The sequence below is a fragment of the Onychomys torridus genome, chromosome 15 (genome assembly GCF_903995425.1).
Source record: "Onychomys torridus chromosome 15, mOncTor1.1, whole genome shotgun sequence".
NCBI classification, from domain to species: domain Eukaryota; kingdom Metazoa; phylum Chordata; class Mammalia; order Rodentia; family Cricetidae; genus Onychomys; species Onychomys torridus.
In genome coordinates this window covers 72,565,144-72,586,895 of record NC_050457.1, presented here as the reverse complement: position 1 = coordinate 72,586,895, position 21,752 = coordinate 72,565,144, and positions in this window count along the sequence as shown.

Sequence of the window (21,752 nt, the reverse complement as noted above, 5' to 3'; positions counted from 1 at the left end):
GAAAACCTAGTCAACTGCCAAAGGCTGCTGAAGCCATGGACCCTGGCAGACAACCTATTACTACCATTTTTTTAAACCAATATAGCCTGAAACTGAATCCTAAATACTTATCCTTATATCCACAGTTAACTGTGGCTTTCGCAGCTCATCAGTTAAGTTCCTTTCTGCAGAAAACAAAGGGTGCTCTAGGTGACTATCAGTGAAAATGCAGATAATAAGTGACCATGGGGTGCCTAGCCTAAGAGAGCATGCAGTCTCTACAACTGAAGCTCAGGTAACATTGTGGAAGAGAGAAAATAATATTGTCAGAGCCAGAGGACCAGGATGCCTGTTACTACATAATATTTCCTGGACCTGGCAAGGAAGCTGTATTCATGAAACCTCTACAACATGACTGCCTAAACAAAACCTGCATAATGACAGCCAGTTAGCATGCCAGCAAAGATGGGGAATCACAAGACCCCACCCTTAGATGATGAGCTCCAGGCAATCAGTGACTGCTGAGAGACAGAAAGAATTTCCTAAATAAGACACCCTAATAGGTTATCCAGTACCAAGTGGCCAGCCCTAAACATAAGTACACATGGGCAATATTGAATAGCTAATAATAATTAAAGAAGAAAAGGCCATGAATTTGAGAGGGGGTTAGAGGGGCATCAAAGTAGTTGGAAATTATATACTCACATGTAGTTCTCAACAAAAAGTGAAACAAAAAATAGATTATGCATCATCTAGTCTAAAGTAGTATGTGGTCAGTTTCAAAATATCATGTTGATTTTATTTACTTCTAACCTCTATAAAAGTACAGATATAGTATGAGTATATATTCATACATGCTTACAGGGTGTGTGTGCACTTACACCTACGATGCATGATAGTCACAAATAAATATATGGATGCAGTTAGAGATAGTCAATGTATTATTAAGTAGACATTGTTGTCTCCTCTACCTCCCCCACCCGACTAAATAATGGCTTCCTTTCCTAGAAATCATTATTTCGAAATTCATTACTAAAACCATGAACAGCTCTTAGATTTCTCCATTGAAGCCTCTCACGCTCCATTCACCATTCTTCAGCTATGAAGTCCTGATTCATGTCCATGCTACCAGGTCTGTGCATAGAGGATGTTTATCACGTGATAATAATGACTAGGAGCAGCATCACTTAGAAAGTATTCCATGTTGTTTTCAGACGGGATTGCCTCACACCATTGCTTCCCAGAGCTCCATCTCAAGTTCCGTTTATTGTCCTGATGAGAGCCTTTTCTGAAATGTCTGTGTTCCAAGGTGCTTTTATGCTTTCTTTGGTGCAAGTCATTTATTTCTGTGCTTAAATGAGTCTGGGCATGTAAAGTGGTTTTGAAATGACCAGGATTGCATGAGAATGCCAATCACCCTTCATTGTCATTCTGCTCACATGTAGGGATAACCCCCTGTGTGATATGTAGTTTTTGTTCTTATTCTACCAGTCATTGGCTTACTGCCTGTCATCAGCCCACTTCATCCTTCTCACAGACAGTGAAGCTTACAAAATAGGTGACTTAATTCTGCTGTTTGTATTCTGTCTTCAAGACAGATCCAAGTTAAAGCTGCATACAATTGCAATTAAATGCCTTATACAACCTGCTGCAGGTTTTTCAACCAACTGTGATTTTATAGGACTTGTTTGTTTTTTATTTTTTGTTTGTTTTCTTATGAAGAACTGTTTTTATCTGAGCCTTACACATACACACACACACACACATACACACACACACACATACACACACACACACACCACACACACACACACACACACACACACACACACACACACATGCATGCATGCACAAATAAGAATAGTCTGTTTTGTGGGAAGAGAGGCATTGATTCCAAATGATAAATTATGAATAGTAAATTAATTTGTTATTCACAAAATAGTGTTTTTCTTCAAATTATAGATATCCTAAGGCAGAGAAATTTAGTAATAAATAGTTAAGTTGATTTTCAAATAAATACTACGTACACATACTTGTCATCTTTTATTTGATTATTTTTTAAATTGTAGAAGAGATGTTAGAGCTATTAATTGTAGTAGAATCAATTATTGTTGCTCATGGTTAGTCAGCCTCTCTGACTTTATTGACAGGTTTAAAATCATTTATGTGACAAGTACCTTTCAATGTCTTACTCACCAGTTAGCCATTAAATATATTACTTCAAAGATTTTTCTTTGCTTAGAAATTACCAAAATCTTCTTTGTATATTTATTTAAAATTAGACATACAATGTCCTAAGATATTTAAATTTATTATCATTATCATTATTATTATTACTAATCATTTAAATCATTAGCATGATTTTCTGGTATGAAGGCATCTATACTTGGGTTTACATGTGTTTTATTGTACTAGTTTTCTATACTGAAATGTTTATCTGTTTATTCTTTATCAATAAATAAAAACTTGGGAGTCAGATGTCGTGGTAAGAAGCTGATCAGAGAAGCAGTGGAAAAGGGTCCAGGGACCTCCCCTCTCTCTCTCCTTCCTTGATCCACAAGGGCAGAGATTCTTTCTAAGCCCCTCCCTACTAATTCCTACATCTCTCTATATGTCCTCAGTCCTTCAAAACCTCTATGGCTAATTTTGGTGAGCTAGTAGCTAGCTCCACCCTCCAATTCAAAGTATTGGCAGTCTTGGGAATGTCAGAGTGCAAACAAAATCTCCCACAACACTCTATAGGTAGAGAAATGTCTAGGAATGTTAAAACCATTTTTTAAGTCTCATTGGAATTTATTTCATGTAACGACCAAGTAAAGTGATAAGGTGATAGATATTTGACTAGCCACAGTCAGAAAATGTGAAAACCCTACCCTACCTCCATTGTGAATACAGAGGGGTCTCTCCAGGGTCCTCCCAGTGCCACTATGCATATACTTTGGAAAGATCTCAGAGTGTGGCTCTGGCTCTTTTTATACAGCTTGTTATAAAGATGCTCAACTCAAAATGGCCCTGTATGCTGGGCTCATGTTAGCAGTGTTAAACTGCTAAACTTGTAGATGAATTTCTAAACAGTCTTATTAAATAAGAAACACAGAGCCAAATACAGAGTTAAAATCCCAAGAGATCAGAGCACTAGCAAAGAGCTAAGACTACCTTTAGCTTAGCACTATCTGCCATTGCTTCCCCTGAGAGAGAGACCTCCTTCCTGTCTGACTTGTCTTTTCATTGCCTTTCTGTTCTATCTTCTCATTGGCTCTAAACCCAACCACATGACTTCCTCGTCACTGCCTGTCTATACAGACCTCCAGTTCTCTATGGTTGGTACTGGGGTTAAAGGTTCATGTCACCACGCTTGGCTGTGTCCTTGCCCACACAGAAACTCTGCCTGTTATGTGATCGGATTAAGAGCATGGGCTACCACTGCTGGACTCCTGCTTAATGGCTCACTTTTACCTCTGATCTCCAGGCAACTTTATTTATTAACATACAAATAAAATCACATTTCAGGACAAATAAAACACCACCACAAATCCTAGACACAGAATTATCATTTGCTACACAGTGCTAGATCCTATTTCAGGTTTGAAAAGATAATAATGTTAGACTGAAAAACGAAGAACACATTGCTTACTATATTAGCCCAGTGATAAGGGAATGACTAAAGAGTGTGGATGTTTGTCTTGTGGCTGATAAGGTCAAATGGGCAGATGGTAGGAAGAGCCTGAGATCCTCAAGGATATCCTCATAGGAATAGCGATGCCAAGAGGTCAGGACAGTGCACACGAGGATACCAAACACACAAGTAGCCAACTTTTTCACAGTGCAAGAACTGGGTGACTGTGTCAGCCCTATTGTATGTAGTGACATTTGGGGACCAGATAGAAAGAGGCCATTAGCTAGGAGCAGGACCATGATCGGTTAAGCAGAAGTTAGAAGAGGATCAAGGGACTTCTACTGATCACTTTGCAGGACTCTGATCAGCAACTTTCCTCCAAATCAAAGCTGTTCCACACCACAGAGTGTTCATGGAGGTTGCTTTCTGAAGACATGGGGGTGGGAGGAGGTAAAGATTCCTGTATCTACTAAGTCCTGACCATGTCCTCTCTTCCTTCTGATGGTCATATTCACATTCCATCACCATGTGAAACAAGAAGTAGTATTACCACTGATTCCTCAGGTAGGGAAACTGAGGCACTGGGGGATACCAAAGAACCTTCTTGAACTTACACATTAGCAATTGACACCAGCCTATAAAGTTTTAGAGCCTACAATCACAGCCAGTAGGAGTGCTGGTCAGCCCTGCAAAAGCAGCACCATCTATCTTCTCAACCATAGCTACTCAGCCCCTTGTACCTCCCAACTTGGGATTAAAGGTATATTGTAATGAACCAGATAGAGCCAGTACCCTCCCTGATGAAGATTTCAGACCATTAGAACAATTGGGAAAATTGGAATCAAGCTGTTCCAATAAGCAGATATTTACATTCATGTTTGCAGATTCCATCATTTAGTGTTAGTAGTACATTCACTTGTTAGAAGGTAATTCCTCATGATATTATTGTGAAAGCCTTGAAAGCCTCTTGAGGAGTTGTTCCGAGGAAACCTAGTAAATGGTTCCAATTAACTGCAGTGAAGACTACAGTGTGGAAACAGGTCAGAGGAACGGTCATCCCTACCCAATCACGGGCACTGCACACACATTCATCATCACAGTGTGTACATATGTTTCTGAGGCTTGTTTAAGGCCATCGTGCCTCTTGAATCATCACCCCAAATCCCTGTGTTAACAAAGGGTTTGCATGCAAGAATGCTGAAATCCACTCCTGCTCAGGTGGTCAGATGAGAATAGGATTCAACACAGGTTCAGCAAACTGTACACAGTATAGATGTGACACAGCTTAGAATGACTTTGTCACACTGCACAGATGTGATAACATGAGAGACTGTGGGTGATACAGTGCTAGAGAAAGCAGCTGATAAAGTGGGAAGGTAATCACATCCCAAAGCAGAAATGTGACATGATCAACATCAGGTCCAAATATATAGCTTCTAAGAAAAAAAAGAAAACAGCACAGCATAGCACAGCCAGACTCCAAACATCTGTGTATTCTGCATCACCCTCAATGTATCTATCAGATCCAAAGACATTAGCTATCTAATAAAAAAGAATGCCATACAATGCACTTTGGTCATATTTCCCCTCCTGCAATCCCCTCAGATCCTCCATCCTCCACACCTCCCTACCCACCCAACTGCCTGCTCACTCTCTCTCTGTCTCTGTCTCCATCTCTGTCTCTGTCTCTCTGAAAATAAAAACAAAAGCTGAAAATCAAATCTAAAATAGCAAATAATAATGGGTAGGTGGGTGGAGCTAAATGAACAAGAGATTATATAAAATAAAACTCCCATAATCGGCATTTGACACATCCTCTTTGGTACATACACCTAACATCTTCTAGTGTGAAAAATAAAAGTGTTGTGTAGCTGGTATCTGAACATTATTGGTGAAATTATTAAGGCCACTCCACATAGTTAAAAGGAAGGTTTATTTTGTGGGGTAACTTACAAATGAAGGGATAGGTTGCAGGGTCTGGGAAAGGTATGGCGCAGTCCGGCGGTGTTCTCTGGAGAACTCTGCTCTGTCTACCTCCAGCGTCCAGGGTCCTGGAACCAAGACAAGCCTCTCCTCTTGATCCTCAGTCTTCAGCGTCCTCTCTCAGCCCCTCCTTGTAGGCATGACCATTACCGAAGCCTCAATGGGGGTTGGAACTTCCAGGTCAAGGCTGGAATGGCTACCCACTACACAACATCCTTGTTAAGTCTTTTTAAGAAAGAAGATGTGTTTCCCATCTGCATGTGCTTACCACTAAGCTGGAACCACCCTCTTTGGAAGACCTCTTTTTTTTTTTCCTTTTTTAAAATTTATTATATTTGTGTTTTAATTTTACACATCAGCCATGGGTTCCCCTGTCCTCCCCTCCCCTGCCCACGGCCGCACCTTCTCCCCATCCCTTCCCCTCCATTCCCATCTCCTCCAGGGCCAAGACTCCCCTGGGGATTCATTTAAACTTGGTGGATTCAGTACAGGCAGGTCCAGTCCCCTCCTTCCAAGCTGAGCAAAGTGTCCCTGTGTAAGCCCAAGGTTCCAAACAGCCAGCTCATGCACTAAGGACAGGTCCCGGTCCCACAGACTGGGTGCCTCCCCAGTTCAAGCTATTCAATTGTCTCACTAATCCAGAGGGCCTGATCCAGTTGGGGGCTCCACAGCCTTTGGTTCATAATTCATGTGCTTCCATTCGTTTGGCTATTTGTCCCTGTGCCTCTCCAATCTTGGTCTCAACAATTCATGCTCTTACTGTCCCTCCTCTTTCTCGACAGTTGGACACCTGGAGCTCCACCTGGGGCCTGGCTGAGGATCTCTGCATCCATTTCCATCAGTTATTGGATGAGAGTTCCAGCACGACTGTTAGGGTGTTTGGCCGTCTGATCACCAGTTGGAAGACCTCTTTATCTCAGTAGGTGTTAATGTAATAAACTATGAGCTAGCAGGTTTATGTCTTGTTGGCATGATCAACTATGGTGGGATAAAGGGAGATGAAACCTGAAGCAGAAAAAGAAAGGGATAAGAGAAGTTCAGCTACTATTTTAACTAGGAGGGCTAGTTGGTATCTGAGCAGGTGACACATGAATAAAGACCTGAAGGAGGTGATAGAGGTGACAGAACTCCTGGAACAGAACATCTTCTGTGCCAGAGCCTCAGAGAGAATGTATCTCATGTGTAAGATGTCAGCAAGGCATTCATAGTGAGTTGACAAAAAAGGACAGGATAGAATACTGCCAGACATATTCTAGGAGGCATAAATTAGAGCACTTGGCCATTCCAAAGGCGTTTCTTCTTGTGCCCATTGACATGGAAGTCATAGAAGAATTTTGAGGAGGAGCAATACTTGACACACCCTTTGTAAGGGAGAGCTGGAAATGGAATCGGTTCTAAGGAATGCAGGAATTAAGAGATGGCTTCAACTGGGAGCTCAAAATAACTGTACAGACATCACCACAGTTGACACTTCTCAGAGAACCAGGCATCTGAGATCTTTCTGTTCAAATAGTAAACAAACCGAACATCTGCTGTGGAGTAGCAGAAACCATCACTGCACCCAGAGCCTCTTTTTCTACTCCAGACTGAGTACGTTTCAGTTTCTCATGTATTATCTCCAAAGCAACATTGGCCTTTCCCCACTGTGGGGCCATGAGTGCTGAAGGCTAGTCACATTACCCCAGTTCTCAGTTCCTCCTGGTCTTAGATTCTTCCTATTCTGTTTTCAAAGAAAGGCTTAGTGAAGGATGCATATTCAGCAGTGGGATGCAATGGCTCACTTAGCTGAGGGCAAGGGGATCTCAACTCCTTCCCTTACTGTCCCCTTAGGAGCACGAGAATGGGTATTCCCACCCCCTCTGTATCTAAATTTGCTAGTGATCATATTCTCTGAATTCAGAGACACTTAGGTGAAAAACTTAGATATAACTTTGGAATTTTGTCCTAATTATTGATGCTTTTATGGGGAAGGGCTTGTATTACGGGCTATGGTGTTATCTCCTGACAACTAAAACAGCAACTGATTTGGGGCTAGAAAAGATCAGTACAAAATATTTATTGCTATTTGACAAGTTTTGCAAGTACAGATGTTGATTGTGACTTTGGAAGCAAAATTGGTCTTCACAGACTAAACACATAAAATGATGCTCATTGATAGCTTTAACAAGTTATTTAAAAACCCATTGGTCATGTTCAATGCAAATTCAGCTTTCTTTGCCTGCAAAGAAATTTAAACTCTTTGGTTTTCATCTTTATTGACTATATTCTAAAGAGATCTTAGTCCCAGTACTCTTGCAAGCTGAATAAGCTGTGATTTCACCATTATGAATGGTTATTCATAACTTCTACCTACCTCTCTGAAATTATGCTTATGGAGCTTATGAGCAATTCCCTCTTTTGCTATTAAGAAATATTTTCAAATGAGTTCAAACAATCCTTCTGGTCAGAGATATAGAAGGTCAATGTGATTCTTAATTAAATTTCTGCAAGCCTCCCCTAGAAATGAAAAGTATGCTGTTTGAAATGAAGCCTTTTCTGTGGATGAGGTACTACTTGAAAACACCCAGAAATGAATTCAATCTGTGACCTGAAATGAATGGCCTCCCCCTAGGGTTGTTGCCTTTCCTATGGGGCCTATAGGCAAGGGCCTTCTGTGTCAACAGCTCTAAAAGTACTTCCACCATGCTCAGTAGTCCTTAATGAAGAAGAAGGCTCTGTGCTGTGCTGTGGTTATGAGAAGGAAGACACCCAGTGCTCACACTGTCCAGTTACAGGAACTTTGACTTCATCGTCATCACTAGCTGAGAGCAATCTATCATGAGAAGAAACCGACAAACCCAAAGAAAACACCTGCTACTCTGCGGGAGTTAGATGCTGCTGTACGCTCTTCACCACTGCAGCATCTGCCTCTTGCCTTTTCAACCCATCTGGTCTACTTTCTAATGTTCTTTGAATTCTGTAATTTATAGCACTCTCTACCTCAAGCACTTAGATGGTTTCCTCTTTCAGAGCCAATTTTCTCTGCCTGGATTTCAAATTATTCGAGAACAGTGCTCTCAGCTGATCTCATGTTCAGACTCTCTACAGATGAATCTACCATGAGCCAGTCCAGACCCTTCACCAGTTAGGGCATTCCATCATCCTGATGTCTCACCCCTGCCATGCCAAGTATCTTTATTTTCCTCTACTTTCCAGAGTATGCCAAATCTTTAGAAACTTAATTATATTTTCCCCTATGGTTTGCCTCTCATATGGAACCTATCTATGGTCACACTCTCTGACAGCAAAAATGCTGGAGACAAAGCCAAACTCATGGCTCCCCGAGGTCCCTTCATCTTCTGTAAAGTGAGAGTGACCGTAGCTACACAGCGTGTCCTTGCATTATTAAATGAACTGTTATATGTGCATTATCAGCACAGTGCCTGGTGCATGATGATCTCCGAAGCATGCATCTGAGGCTAGTGGGCAATTATTTCTCTGAATGCCCTTACTTCCCTTGCTTGCCTCATTTATTATTCTGTTAGAGCCAAGGGGTGCTAGATTTACAACTGATACCATTATGGAATCTATCATGAGTGCCCCAGTTGGGCTTAGTACCCTTTGATGGAGGAGAAAATATTCCAGGTTTCCTCAATTCCACACAACCTGGCAAAATAGTGACTCCACTGGAGAAATAAAATTAATGGAAATATGGCCCTTTATTACCCAGTCAACCAAACACTTCAAATATGGCCATTTGTCACTCTGTGAACAAAGGCTTCTGCTACTCTCCTGAGGTTGGAGCAGACAGACAAGTGAGTTCACTCCTTATACCGTAGGAGGCCACAAATGAGAGAGGAGACAGAGATATAGACGTGTTCATGTCAAAGAATAGACCGGTTAGTGACCAGCTCCATAGCAGCTCTGTCTTAGGTAGGGTTTCTATCACTGTGGTAAAACTCCATGATGAAAAGCAGTTAGGGAGGAAGGGGTTTATTTCATTTTACACCTCTCAGATTACACTCCATCGCTGAGAGAAGTACTATCGTGTCTACATACTGATGCTGAGGAAATATTTCCAAAGGATTCACCTCAATACCGCTGATCTCTTCTTAATTACAGCTAATTTCTCAGCCATAGAGAACCGGCATTTACTGTTCCAGTAAAGCAACGGTTTCATTTCAGTAGTGCTGGTCTCTTCATAATTACAGCTGTCTTCAGCACCAGCTGACTAGCACCAGATTCTTATTCAAAACATCACGAGTGGCCCCAGTGGATTCTTTCCCTCCCTCTGAAACTTCCCAAACCAGACTTAGATCATCTACACTGCTCCCAGCATCATCTTCTAAGCTCCACATCACCTCATTAAGCTCTGAACACTCAGTGGCTTCCCTAGCCCAAAGTTCTAAACTCCTTCCATAACCCTCCCCAAGTCATGGTTGGCTCTGTGCCAGACACCCCAACTCCTGGACCAGTTTTGTCTTTGTTCTGTCCTCGTTGTGACAGTAAACACCAAGAGCAGCTGGTTGGAGGAAGGTTTATTTCTTCTTACAGTTTTCAGATCATACTCCATCACTGAGGGAAGCTGGAGCAGGCACTCAGGGTAGAAATATGTAGGCAGGAACTGAAGCCGAAGCCACAGAAGAATGCTGCTTACTGGCTTGTTCCACCTGGCTTGCTAAGAACCACCTCTTTGTTTAATATTTATCCATCTTATTACTAAAAGACTGATTCCTCATGACATGACATTATCAAACACGGGTGCATAAAGAGACACAGTACAAGGCAGGCTTGTCACTGTGGACACCGCACAGAACTGTAACCAAACATGCACACAGCAGATGTAAACAGCTCTGGCTACATAGGAAACGGGGAGTGCAATGAATAGATAAGATGTGATGAGTCTTCAGTATTTGTTGTTTTATCACTTAATGTATATTATTTATTATTTGGAGCTATATAATGTAACCATAATAAAGAGAGTATTTACCAACTGGAAACCATTACCAGTGATCAGACTTTAACATACCATTATTTATATCTATTCCTACTTCTAACCCTTGGAGCTAAGTGGAAAGTTATCATTTCATTATATGCTATCCAGTCATGTTTTCATCAGAGGACATCAACACGAGATCATGCTCAGATGCCCAGGAAAACTCACTTTTCATTTGTCCTTGTAAGTATGGAGTCGACTTTGAAAACAGAGGGCCCAACTTAGTGACTTTCAAATGTCTGTATTTGCTTACACTTTAACTATTTGCTTTAAAATGTTTTAAACATGTAGACATATCAAACTGTATGATAATTTTTGTGGTTTTTATTATCAGCTCTTGGCTCCCCCATGTCATGCCATGTCTATCTTCCTTTCCCTCCATTTATCTCCTAACTCACCTTATTTTGAGGAACATGTTTCTTTCATCTGTAACCCATGAGCTGATGTCAGAATCAATGTCACAGATAAGAACTTCTTTTCTTTACCACTATTACACTATTTTCATCCTATTTCTTTGTTATTACAACCTACAAATACAAATTCTTTCACAGCATTAATCATTACAAGTAGATCTCATCCATACTCAAAACCCTATTTCAGATAACCCAAGCATTCTCCTTTATATATTTCATAATTTGTTTGAGTCTGGATATTAAAAAAGACCCACACATCATGATTAGCTGATAAAACTCTTGTGTCTCCATTAATAACCATTTTATATAGATAGATACATAGATAGATAGATAGATAGATATGTATATGTAATATATATACTTATATATACACACACACACATATATATATATAATGATATATATATATATATATATATATATATATATATATATATATATATATCTCCTATGAGACATTTATAAAATAAATAAGATCAGCTAATCTGGTGCTGTTTTCAAGCTTCTGCTGTAATTTACATCTTCTCTGTCCTCTTCATTCCCTTTTCACAGACAGCAGGGTTTGGATTAGCTTCATCCATGTCAGTTTTAGGGAGGATGGTTTTGGTGACATCCCTGTAGTTATCACAAAGAACTGCCCCTATACAGCATTTCTGCTTCCAAAGAGGCGAGCTGTGTTTGATGTGCTGATGAGATCTGCTAACTCTTTGAAGCTGTGGTTCTATTCTACTCTTCATTTATTACCTGGAATTCTATGAATAAAGCCTGCTTCTTTCCACTTTCCGGTTATCCGTGCTATCAGCCACCCAATGAAGCAAAACAGATGCTCAATTCTTTCCTGTGTTTACCTGTTTCAGATTGCATTGGCCCTAGCATCTCCCAACCATGTCTTGCTCCTTTTAAAGGAAAATGTTGCTCGACTTTCCACCATGACTCCTATGCCACTGAAAAGCACCTGGCAAGATGCGTCTCATACTTCCACCTCAGTGTAGGGATGAGCAACCCTGTCTAAACAACAAAGAAGATTTATGGCATGTTGTAAGAATTTGTTTCTAGTTTACTGTGTGACTTCCCCCATAACATTGCCATTACAAAAAGATGAATAGCATTGACTTTTATCAGATGTGGCCTTGAAATTACCTCATTCATATGCCTCATTCATTGCAAACCCAGGAATACATGAGGCTGTTGAACTCAGGCCACTCCCCGTAATGATCCCAAGGACTGATGAAGGCAAAGCCCTGAATTTGGTTCCCTGTTCCAGGAGTCTGACTAAAACGATGATTCTGTCAGGAATTCTAGCTAAAACCATTAACAAGTACAGGGAAGCTAATCTAATTCTCACAGGCTGTCCCCAAATTAAAGTACACCATTATTCAAAATCTCATTCTAAGTCACTTTTGAAACTCAGGGTTTTCCTGAATGACTCAGATTTCTGGGTCGTTAAAAGCCAGGGAAGCTAGCAAAACTACTGCACCTCACTGTGCATGTCATGTTTTATGTTAATCTAGCACAAGCTAGGGTTATCTGAAAGGGGAGATCTCAACTGAGAAAATACCTTCATAAGATCTGACTGTAGGGCATTTTCTACATGGGAAGGCTACAGCCTATTGCAGGTGGTTCCATCCCTGGGCTGGTGGTGGCCCTGAGTTCTATAAGAAAGCAGCCTGGCTGGGCAGCCATGTGGCATGCCTTTAGTCCCAGCACTCAGGAGACAGAGCCAGGCAGATCTCTGTGAGTTTGAGGCCATCCTGGTCTACAGAGAGAGTTCCAGGACAGGCACCAAAACTACACAGAGAAACCCTGTCTCAAACCTTGCCCACCTTAAAAAAAACAGCCTGAGCAAGCCGTAAGTTTCCCTGGGAGGTCTGTGGCATCAGTGCTCATCTAGCAAAAAGAATTGTAAGGACAGAAAAACAAAGCCTGGCTCCCCAGCCAGCAGTGCACCTGCAGCCTGACTGGGGGCTGAGGCTTAAATGCAGGGCATCTTCTGGCCTCCTAAGGCCTTCAGCACTGTAGCTGGGGCATCAACTTCTTGTCACTGTTCCAGCAAGACAAATGGGTCTCTACCACAGACCAGGGACAGCAGTTCCTGGGATGCACTGGATGTTCTTTCAGATACAGAAGAGCTGTGAAAAGGACTGGTGGGCACCAATGAGGGACTTTGGCTGGATAAGGGATTAATTGGTTGAACATGAGATTGTGGCCTCAGAAGGAATTATGCTTTCATAGATCACTGACAGTAAGAAAAGGTTATGGAACTGTCCTTAGCAAAGCAAGTGTGTACCATTCATTTTCCTAGGGAGTGACTGTTTTATGAAGGAACGTTGGTGGGTATTCCTGGGATGGCCCCAGAGGGACGACTGGTTGGCTGATATTTTCATTTCTGTGTAATCCCTCCAGAAAATGTAGTGATTTGTTTTAGTGAACATAGTATCATGAGCATGAAGGAAAGAAAACATACATCTTCCATCTTGGATGAGCTTTCTGTAGCCCTAAGTTGGCTCATCCCAGGAAATTCCACCCATTGTGTTATGGGGAATGCCACTAATGGATAAGCCAACATGGCCAAAGGTCGTTTCCCCACAGCTCAACCACAACTAAAGCTTAAATGTTTGAAGTTTGAAGACACTTCAGAAAGACTCTTTCAGTACACTGGTGTCCTGGCTGACTTCTGGAACAACACTACCCACATGGAGATACCATGTACGATTTCATGGCCTACAGACATTGAAAAGATTTTGTTTTGTTTTGTTTTGTTTTTGTTCAAGTTGTTAGGTTTGAGGGGAAATCTATTAATATAAGAATTTCTTATGAATGTATATTTAACCATGCATGCAGTCACCTCCTTTAGAAATGCTATTATCTTTTACCTTAAGATGACAGTGTCATCTCTACTTAGTTTCATATCCCTAAAGTGAAATCAAAAGCATGTGTGCTGTCAGTGGGGGCTAATCTGGGCTCCAAGGAATGTGGCAATGTCTGGAGACACTGTTGTCACCTCACTGGGACTTGCGTTAGAATCTGGTTGGTAAGAACTGCTCATAGACGATGATAACCGAGTTACATGCTCATATCATCCCACACCAAGGAGTTAACCAACCCCAAAGGAAGACATGCTAATGTGCCATCCCAAGTCAGGCTGGATTGATTTGGAGCTTCAGAAACCATGTCAAAGCTGTCAGACAAACATGCATTTTCTGTAATTCTTTCTCATTTCTTCTTCCTATTAACATTTTCTTGTCAAATTGAAATGAAAGCCCCCTAATTAAAATAATTTGTCTTTCTACTTATGCAAATCCTACTCATTTTAATGTGTACCACATAAAGCCGTTGTAGAATTTTCAAGTTCCTTATTATTCTTATTGGTATCAGGAGCATAAGATTTGTATTTTTGAAAAAGGAATTGTTTGACATTGAGTTCGGAACATCATGGCTCACAGAACTCAACACCAACTGATGAAAATAACACTGATACCCCGTAGCGTGTGGGTGACTCTAAATAAGCACCTTGAGAGCAGATATTTATAGAGAGCCTACTGAGGAGACATATTTATTATAGGTAGCATCTCTCAGCACCCTTGTCTAAATGATTGATTGCCCTCCAGCAGCAAGGATGCAGTAGGTGTGTAATGGAGATGCAGCACATTTCCACACAGGCTGAGGAATGGGACATAGAGCAGGAGCCAGAACCAAGTAATAAGGTTGCTAGCCATGTAAGCCAGGTAAAACATGTGGTGTAGACTTACCTCACTGAAAAGTTGGAGGTGTGTACAAGTAGAGTATACTGAGAAAATTCTCCTGTAGGAAACGAATTGGGCATAGTAGAACCAGTCAAATTTAAAAAAGTGTTTTAAAAGACTCACAGAGGCCAAAAGCAAAGCAGTAAAACAATATTGATATATGATACATGAATACCAAACAGCAATATTGATTTTTTTCTTTGCCTGATTGCAATAGCACACACTGTCCATAACACCCTGAATAACTGGATGCTGTATTAGAAAAACTGATAAGATTTACTGTAAACCATGTAGCAATGGATCAGCTAAAGCCTGCAGTGGGCAAATCTAAGATCCGTGTTCAAGTTTTAAGCCTGATATATTTAGCCAGAAAATGAGACAAATTGCTTATCCCCTGAAAGCTACATCAGATAAAAATGTGAATTAAGTACCACAAAACAAACATAATAAAGTGGTTTCTTGCTAGCTGATGTTATTATGAGTGAAGATACCTGCTGTGTCATGTCATTGTTTCTATGTAGCAACCTCTTTCATTGGAATGATCAGTACCCAACATACATCAGATGTTAGCCATGGTGCAGCAGCCCCCACAGTTGAGAGTCCCTTGGCTCTCTTTCCATTTATAGACTGACCTTGGCTGTGAGGTGATTGCAAGCCATAGACAGCTCTAGCCCAGTGATGGAAAGTAACTGAATGACACATCTGTCTGCTGAACCTAGACAGGAAACCAGCTGTGATTGTTCCACAAGCCCTCATACTTTCATGGTCACTTCTTCCATAGTCTGACTTTTATTATGAATCGCTGAGTTCATAAATTTGTGCTCATGATGTTCTACCTATACCCAGGGCATGTTCTCCTTCTAACATAGTCACTCTAAGCTTCTTATACACCATAAGCTTCACACCACAGTCTCTTACTCCAGTAGTTTTAAGCTTATTGATTTTGGACTGGGTGGTAATACCATTGAGCTTAGATTATATTACCAAGCAATGACAATGTGTTTTTTTCAATGAAACTCTTTTGAAAAAGCAGAAATAAAACCTAAAATATCTTTACATCTATACTTAGATTTTTCTCTAGAAACAGAAAAGATTTGTCAAAGAGAGAAGAGATCTCAGTTTTATATGCTATCTCTATATATTTCAATCAGGGTGTTGCCTTCCCCATCTACAGAAAGATGTTTATTTCATTTACAACATTTCACAGAAGCCAGTAATCTTAGGTTTGACAATTATGTATACTATGAATGAAGCAGTGTTTTAGATATAGTCATTGATGGACATGACATTGAAAACAGTGAATTTCCCACTGTTTTCCCCTTTGAAGACCCATTAGAACAGAAGAAATGATAAGATCTACAGAGATGATGAGAACTAAGAGAACTTATCACAGACCACATTACCAGTGATTTTATGTGGAAGGAATGTATGGCCACAAACAAACAGCATTTCCAATTTAAAGAACAAATATTGAAATAACTGGGATGGGTTAGAAATTCTTATTTCAAAATGCATAAGAAAACAATCATTATGCATTCACGGATTCCGGTATAAAGTCTTTTAAACATTTAGAAAATACTTGTTAAAAAAGGTAGTTACTCTTCTCTGTAAGTGTAGACAGAGGTGAGGATCCTGGAATTTCGTTTTCCAGGGCAGACTTCACTTGAAGTTTCCTTCCTCACCCTGCTGCAGGTGACCCAAACACTCTTTACCCGTAACTGAAGTTAAGTGACATTTTCAAAAGTACGAATTGCCTTTATGTGAATGAATTTGGTTTTAGTCAGCTCTGGGTCTGGAGTGGGGCAGAGTCTGAGAAACTGATGAGTGAGTCCTGTGTACCATTGTGTAAAGGGTGGCTGAGAGGCTGGCTACCTTGGGCAGCCTCTGTATGTTAGCATCTATAAGAGCCACATCTATGACCATGGACTCAAAGCTTGTTAGCATTAAACTCAAAACCTTATCCTTTCCATTGCTTTGATATAAACCAATATTCATATTTTGGCATATATATATATATATATATATATATATATATATATATATATATATATGTGTGTGTGTGTGTGTGTGTGTGTGTGCGCGCGCACACGCGCGCACACATACTATACTGTGATTATAATGGGTCAGAGGACAACTTGCAGAGGTCAGTTTGGGCTCTCATTGGGCTCATGGAGCCATCTTACTGGCTCCAATACTGGTGACAGACCTTTTGGATCATTAATGGCTAATGCTCTGTTGTTAGGGAAAAGTGTTACAAATAACAATAACCTCATGAGACAGCTTTGAGTCTATGGGACTCTTTTCTGTTAAAGCTTGCCGAAAATATCTGTAGATGTATTCAAGGTAAATTGAGTACAGGCAGCACAGAGGATGGCTGACCACAGAATGGATGAAACTTTAGCATCAGGGACCACCACCACCAAGTCCTCTTTAGGGATTGGGATGAGTCTTTACAATGTCGTATTGCTGAAGCTACGGTGTTACAAGAACCCTAGTGGGTGCTCCATGGGCCTTGGCTTTGTCTTCCACTGCCTTGAGACCAATCATTGCTGAGGAGTCCCCTGCCTCCGCCACCTCATCAGCCTGTGAACCCATCGTACATGACTTGCTCTGTCTCGTGAGAGTTTTATCTCCATATTTCCTCTGAAGTTAGTAGAGAGCAAAGCCAGAAAACATGCTTTGTTGTTCCGACTTCCAGGTTTCTCGGCTTGGGGTAGTGAACCAGATGCTACTGTGTGAGGTAAAGACTGTCTCAATCAAGACAGCCCAGTTGGAAAACAAGCCTTAGGAGCCAGAACTTGCATCTATCTGATTGTTGTTATTACAGGTTTTGGAGGATTCAGCAGAAACTGCCCTAAGTTGAGCAAGAGTCCGATGTGTGTTTAAAGTGAGGTAAAATCTACAAATATCCAGATAATTCTCTATCAGCCAACTCACTTTACTAAATGCAGGCTGTCTCTATTTCTTCTTTTTCTATTGCTTCATGCTTTGTGCCACTCTGCTACATACCATGGACTCATGTCTAGCATCCCTTGAAGGACAGCAGCACACATGTGTCCAGGTGACCATCTCCCACTGCAACTTAAGAAGGAATCTCTGGTCCTCTTCCTCTAACATGTCTCTCAGACCCACCAAGTGTTTGAAGATTTGTTTTATTCTCCTATTCTTTAATTTTGAATGCTTGTTTTGGTTTTTAAATATTATCAGCATATATAATGATATGAGGTAATGGGTTTCATGATGACTTTTTTTATTTGTCTATAAAATGTCATTGTTAATTGTATTCACATCCCATAATTCTCCTTTGTACCCCTCCTATCCTCTTGATGATCTGTTTCTTCTGAGTAGTCCCTCTTACACATTCACATCTTTCACTTATACTGAAAGGATCCAAAATCATCATATAATGCAGATTCTGAACACCCATGACATGATTCACAGTGGCCAAGTTATAGACTCAGCCCAGGTGCCCATGAGCAAGTGAATAGACAGCTCGTTTCTTTTAACAAGTTATTTACCCTGCCTTTTCTAACTTATCTGTAAATATCCTCAAGGAAGTGGCCATGCTTTCTTTCATAAGGCACTAAACATTTAATGAAAGTAGAAAATGAGGTTCTGGGAGGAGGGTCCCCAGAGTGTAAAACCTGAAGCAGAAGGATGATGAAAACAGGAAGTTACTGGCCGGTATTGTCCTGTGGAAAAAAAGTTGGAGGCAGCTGCTCTTTGAGTTTGCCTCAAGACTTTAGGGACTTTACAAAAAACAAGAGATGCTGTATTAGATTATGTACATGTTTTAGCTCCAGCTACTAAATTAAAGTTCCACCCCAAAAGACACTTCTTCTTCCCAATATTCACAAACTGCTTAGGTAATATGAGTGCTCTAGAAGCAGAAATGATAGAAGATTAGGTAGGTGGGTGATGACAGACAAATGGCTGGATAAGTGATAGATGATAGATGGGTAGTTGGGTGGATAGATCGTATGCAGATTGTAGACTGATATATATATATATATATATATATATATATATATATATATATATAGTGTGTGTGTGTGTGATAGAGAAATAGATAGTCGCTATATGGCAGATGGATGATTGATGATAGATAAATAGAAGACAGATAATAGATATGTAGATGATAGGTGATAAACAGATATAGATGACATATTGATGATATATAAATAGATGATAGATAATAGGTATATATACTCTAGAAAATAGATGATAGACAGGTGACAGATAAATAGATGATAGATAGATAGATAGATAGATAGATAGATAGATAGATAGATAGATAGAAAGTGATTGTTCAGATGATTAAGAATAATTAGACTATCAAAGTCTATGGTCAGTGAGCTAGGAGCTGAGGAGAACAAGTGGTATTTTTCCAGTGTGAGTTCTTGGTATATAAGACAATTCATGGTGTCAAATCTCCATCTGAATGTGGGTCCAAAGATGGAACATGACTGAACCCTTAGCTCCGCTCTCTAGCTATAATACAGACAGGGACAGTAGATTGTTCCTCTCAGCTTTTCACTCTATTTGGGACTTTAGTGGGAGCCCCATCTACGTTGTGGACTACAGTCTACTTGATTCAATCTGCCAATACAAACGCCAGCCTTGCGCAGAAGCACCCTCAGAGACAAGCACAGAATAATGTTTAACTCAATGTCTTGCGTCTCTGGCTCCACCAATCTAGCATGTACAGTTTTCCATCACTGCATCATGGAATGATTCACATTTCCTGCTGGTGTCCTGTGCCCACTTTGGGCAACTTGCCCTTGTAAAATGGATGGGTTAATGTCCTGGTAGCAAAACCACATCTGGATTCCAAGGCCCACACTGAACTTACCTACTGAAATGTGGTTTGAGAAAAGCCACCTGAACTTTAAATGATGGAAACCGTGGAATGCTCTCTGGTTTGACAAGTGCATTCCCAAAATCCTCTTAGCTTCTTACCATAGGAGCCTTTTTCAGCTTGATAGTGTCTCCAGTGATTTAGGGCTTGTCAGTGACGATAGTGTGCTTTTATTTCAATGCAGCAAGCATCTGGGTGTATCTTATGTGTCATATATGTGTGACATTTGCTTGCCCTGAAAATAAGACTCAAGAATTCTCTGACTTCCTGAAATGAAGCAAAAATGTGCCCTAAAATGTAAAACACACCCACACACACCCACACACACCCATACACACCAAACAAACAAACACCTATGGGTGTGTGGTAGGCTGAACTGTGGCCCCCAAAGAGCTCCAGGTCTAGTCCATGGCTTCTGTGAATGTTACCTTGAATAACAAGAATGAATTTTTCAGATTAAGGATTGTGGACAAGAAGCTGGTATGATGAGGACTGGGAGCTACCAACTGAGGATACCCTGCAGAGGACACAAAATGCACAAAAGCAAGAGTTCTTTCATCCTCGATAGCTGTCATGGGAAGTAGTCACCTGTCACCTTGACTGTATCCCTGAAAGGTGGTTTCAGAATTCTCACTCTCTTAACTATGAAAGGGTAGCATGTGTCAATTGAAACCACTCCTAGGAACCTTACTGGATTTGAAGCCCATCTCTGATTCTCTACAAAGTCCTATGTCATTGTTTTCCTATTACTGTCAATACCAACTCATCCTGATAAATGCCCTGCCCACAAATCCTTTCATACTCCACTTTCAAGAGAATTAGATCTGCAGCACTCAACTTGTGCATGCTTGTTGCCTGAATAATGAGGTAGGGTACCATCTACACTAGCACTTCCTGATGGGGTACAACACATACAGTTATGGAAAAGAACCTTTTTCTTTCCATGGGAGCACTGTAGGAAATGAAATGTTTGTGCAAACTAAAACATCTGCAAATCCAAGTTTTGTGAAAAATGGATAATACAACACCTTGAGCCCAAATCCCATCTCTGCTGATGAGTTCTTGACACTTAAAGCCTGGATTTGCAGTTTATGTCGAAATTGTGCTGAATAAATAGCACATAGTATCAGAAGGCGAGCACTCATCTATCCCAACAACCATCTCTCTTCTTGCTGGTGAAGAATGGATCCCTGTGATAACTCAGTTACTGGTGAGCAAATGACCCCAAGAGTCATCCTTCAGAACAGAGTGATTTCTTGGGGCTGATAGCATATTTACCAGGAGCTGTACTTCATTTGCATTTAAAGAACTATTACTTCTAATTCCAGGCTTGTTCATTGGCCTGAATTCCCTGCATTGGATTGGCTTCAGGGGTGTGAAATCCTACCCTCATGCCACCAAGCATGAACAGTCATTAGCTATCCATTACAAAGTTATTCTCAGCTGAGCAAGGTCTTGCCTTTGTTCCACTGAAAATTTTCAGTTTTCAAAAAGCCAGAAGAACCTCATTACAAAGCATTCTCATCAATATAAGATAGTCCCAACTTCTAGGGACAGTCATATGATTAGGGCATCTCCCTTGGATTATCCATAAGGCAGAAAAGGGCTTATATATACTTTAAAAATAAATAAAGCACCTGTCCCTTATTGTCCTAAAATAAAAAGATATGCTACATTTTGAGGTGGATTTTAGGATATTTCTATACTTTAAAATCTTAATTCCTGAAAAGACTCAATATTATCTCCTTTGACTCTTCCTCCCAATCCTTCTAAACGTAACATAACTAAGTACACAATAAAAAGTCAAACACTGAAAATTATGGCACCTATACCAGTTATTTTGGACATTAATGTATTGTTTACTTATAAACTTTTCAGAGAGATTTGATGTCATCAACACCCATATGCAAAGCAGTAACCTCATGAATAATAGATAGACTCATGAGCTCAAGTGTAATCTTCAATTCTGAAAGACTGAAAACCATCATTTTTGTGTACCTGCGGCACCTGGTCAGCATTTGTCAATCAAATATCTCATTATAAAACTTTTAAAATAAATTAGTAATAGGTATTCCCTGCATCTCTAGCATAGTGGAGAACTTGGGAGAATCTCATGGAACATTTAAGGCTCAAACCAGAGTCGCTGGGACTGACCTGTGCCTAGGAGAAAAATTCCATTTTTTAT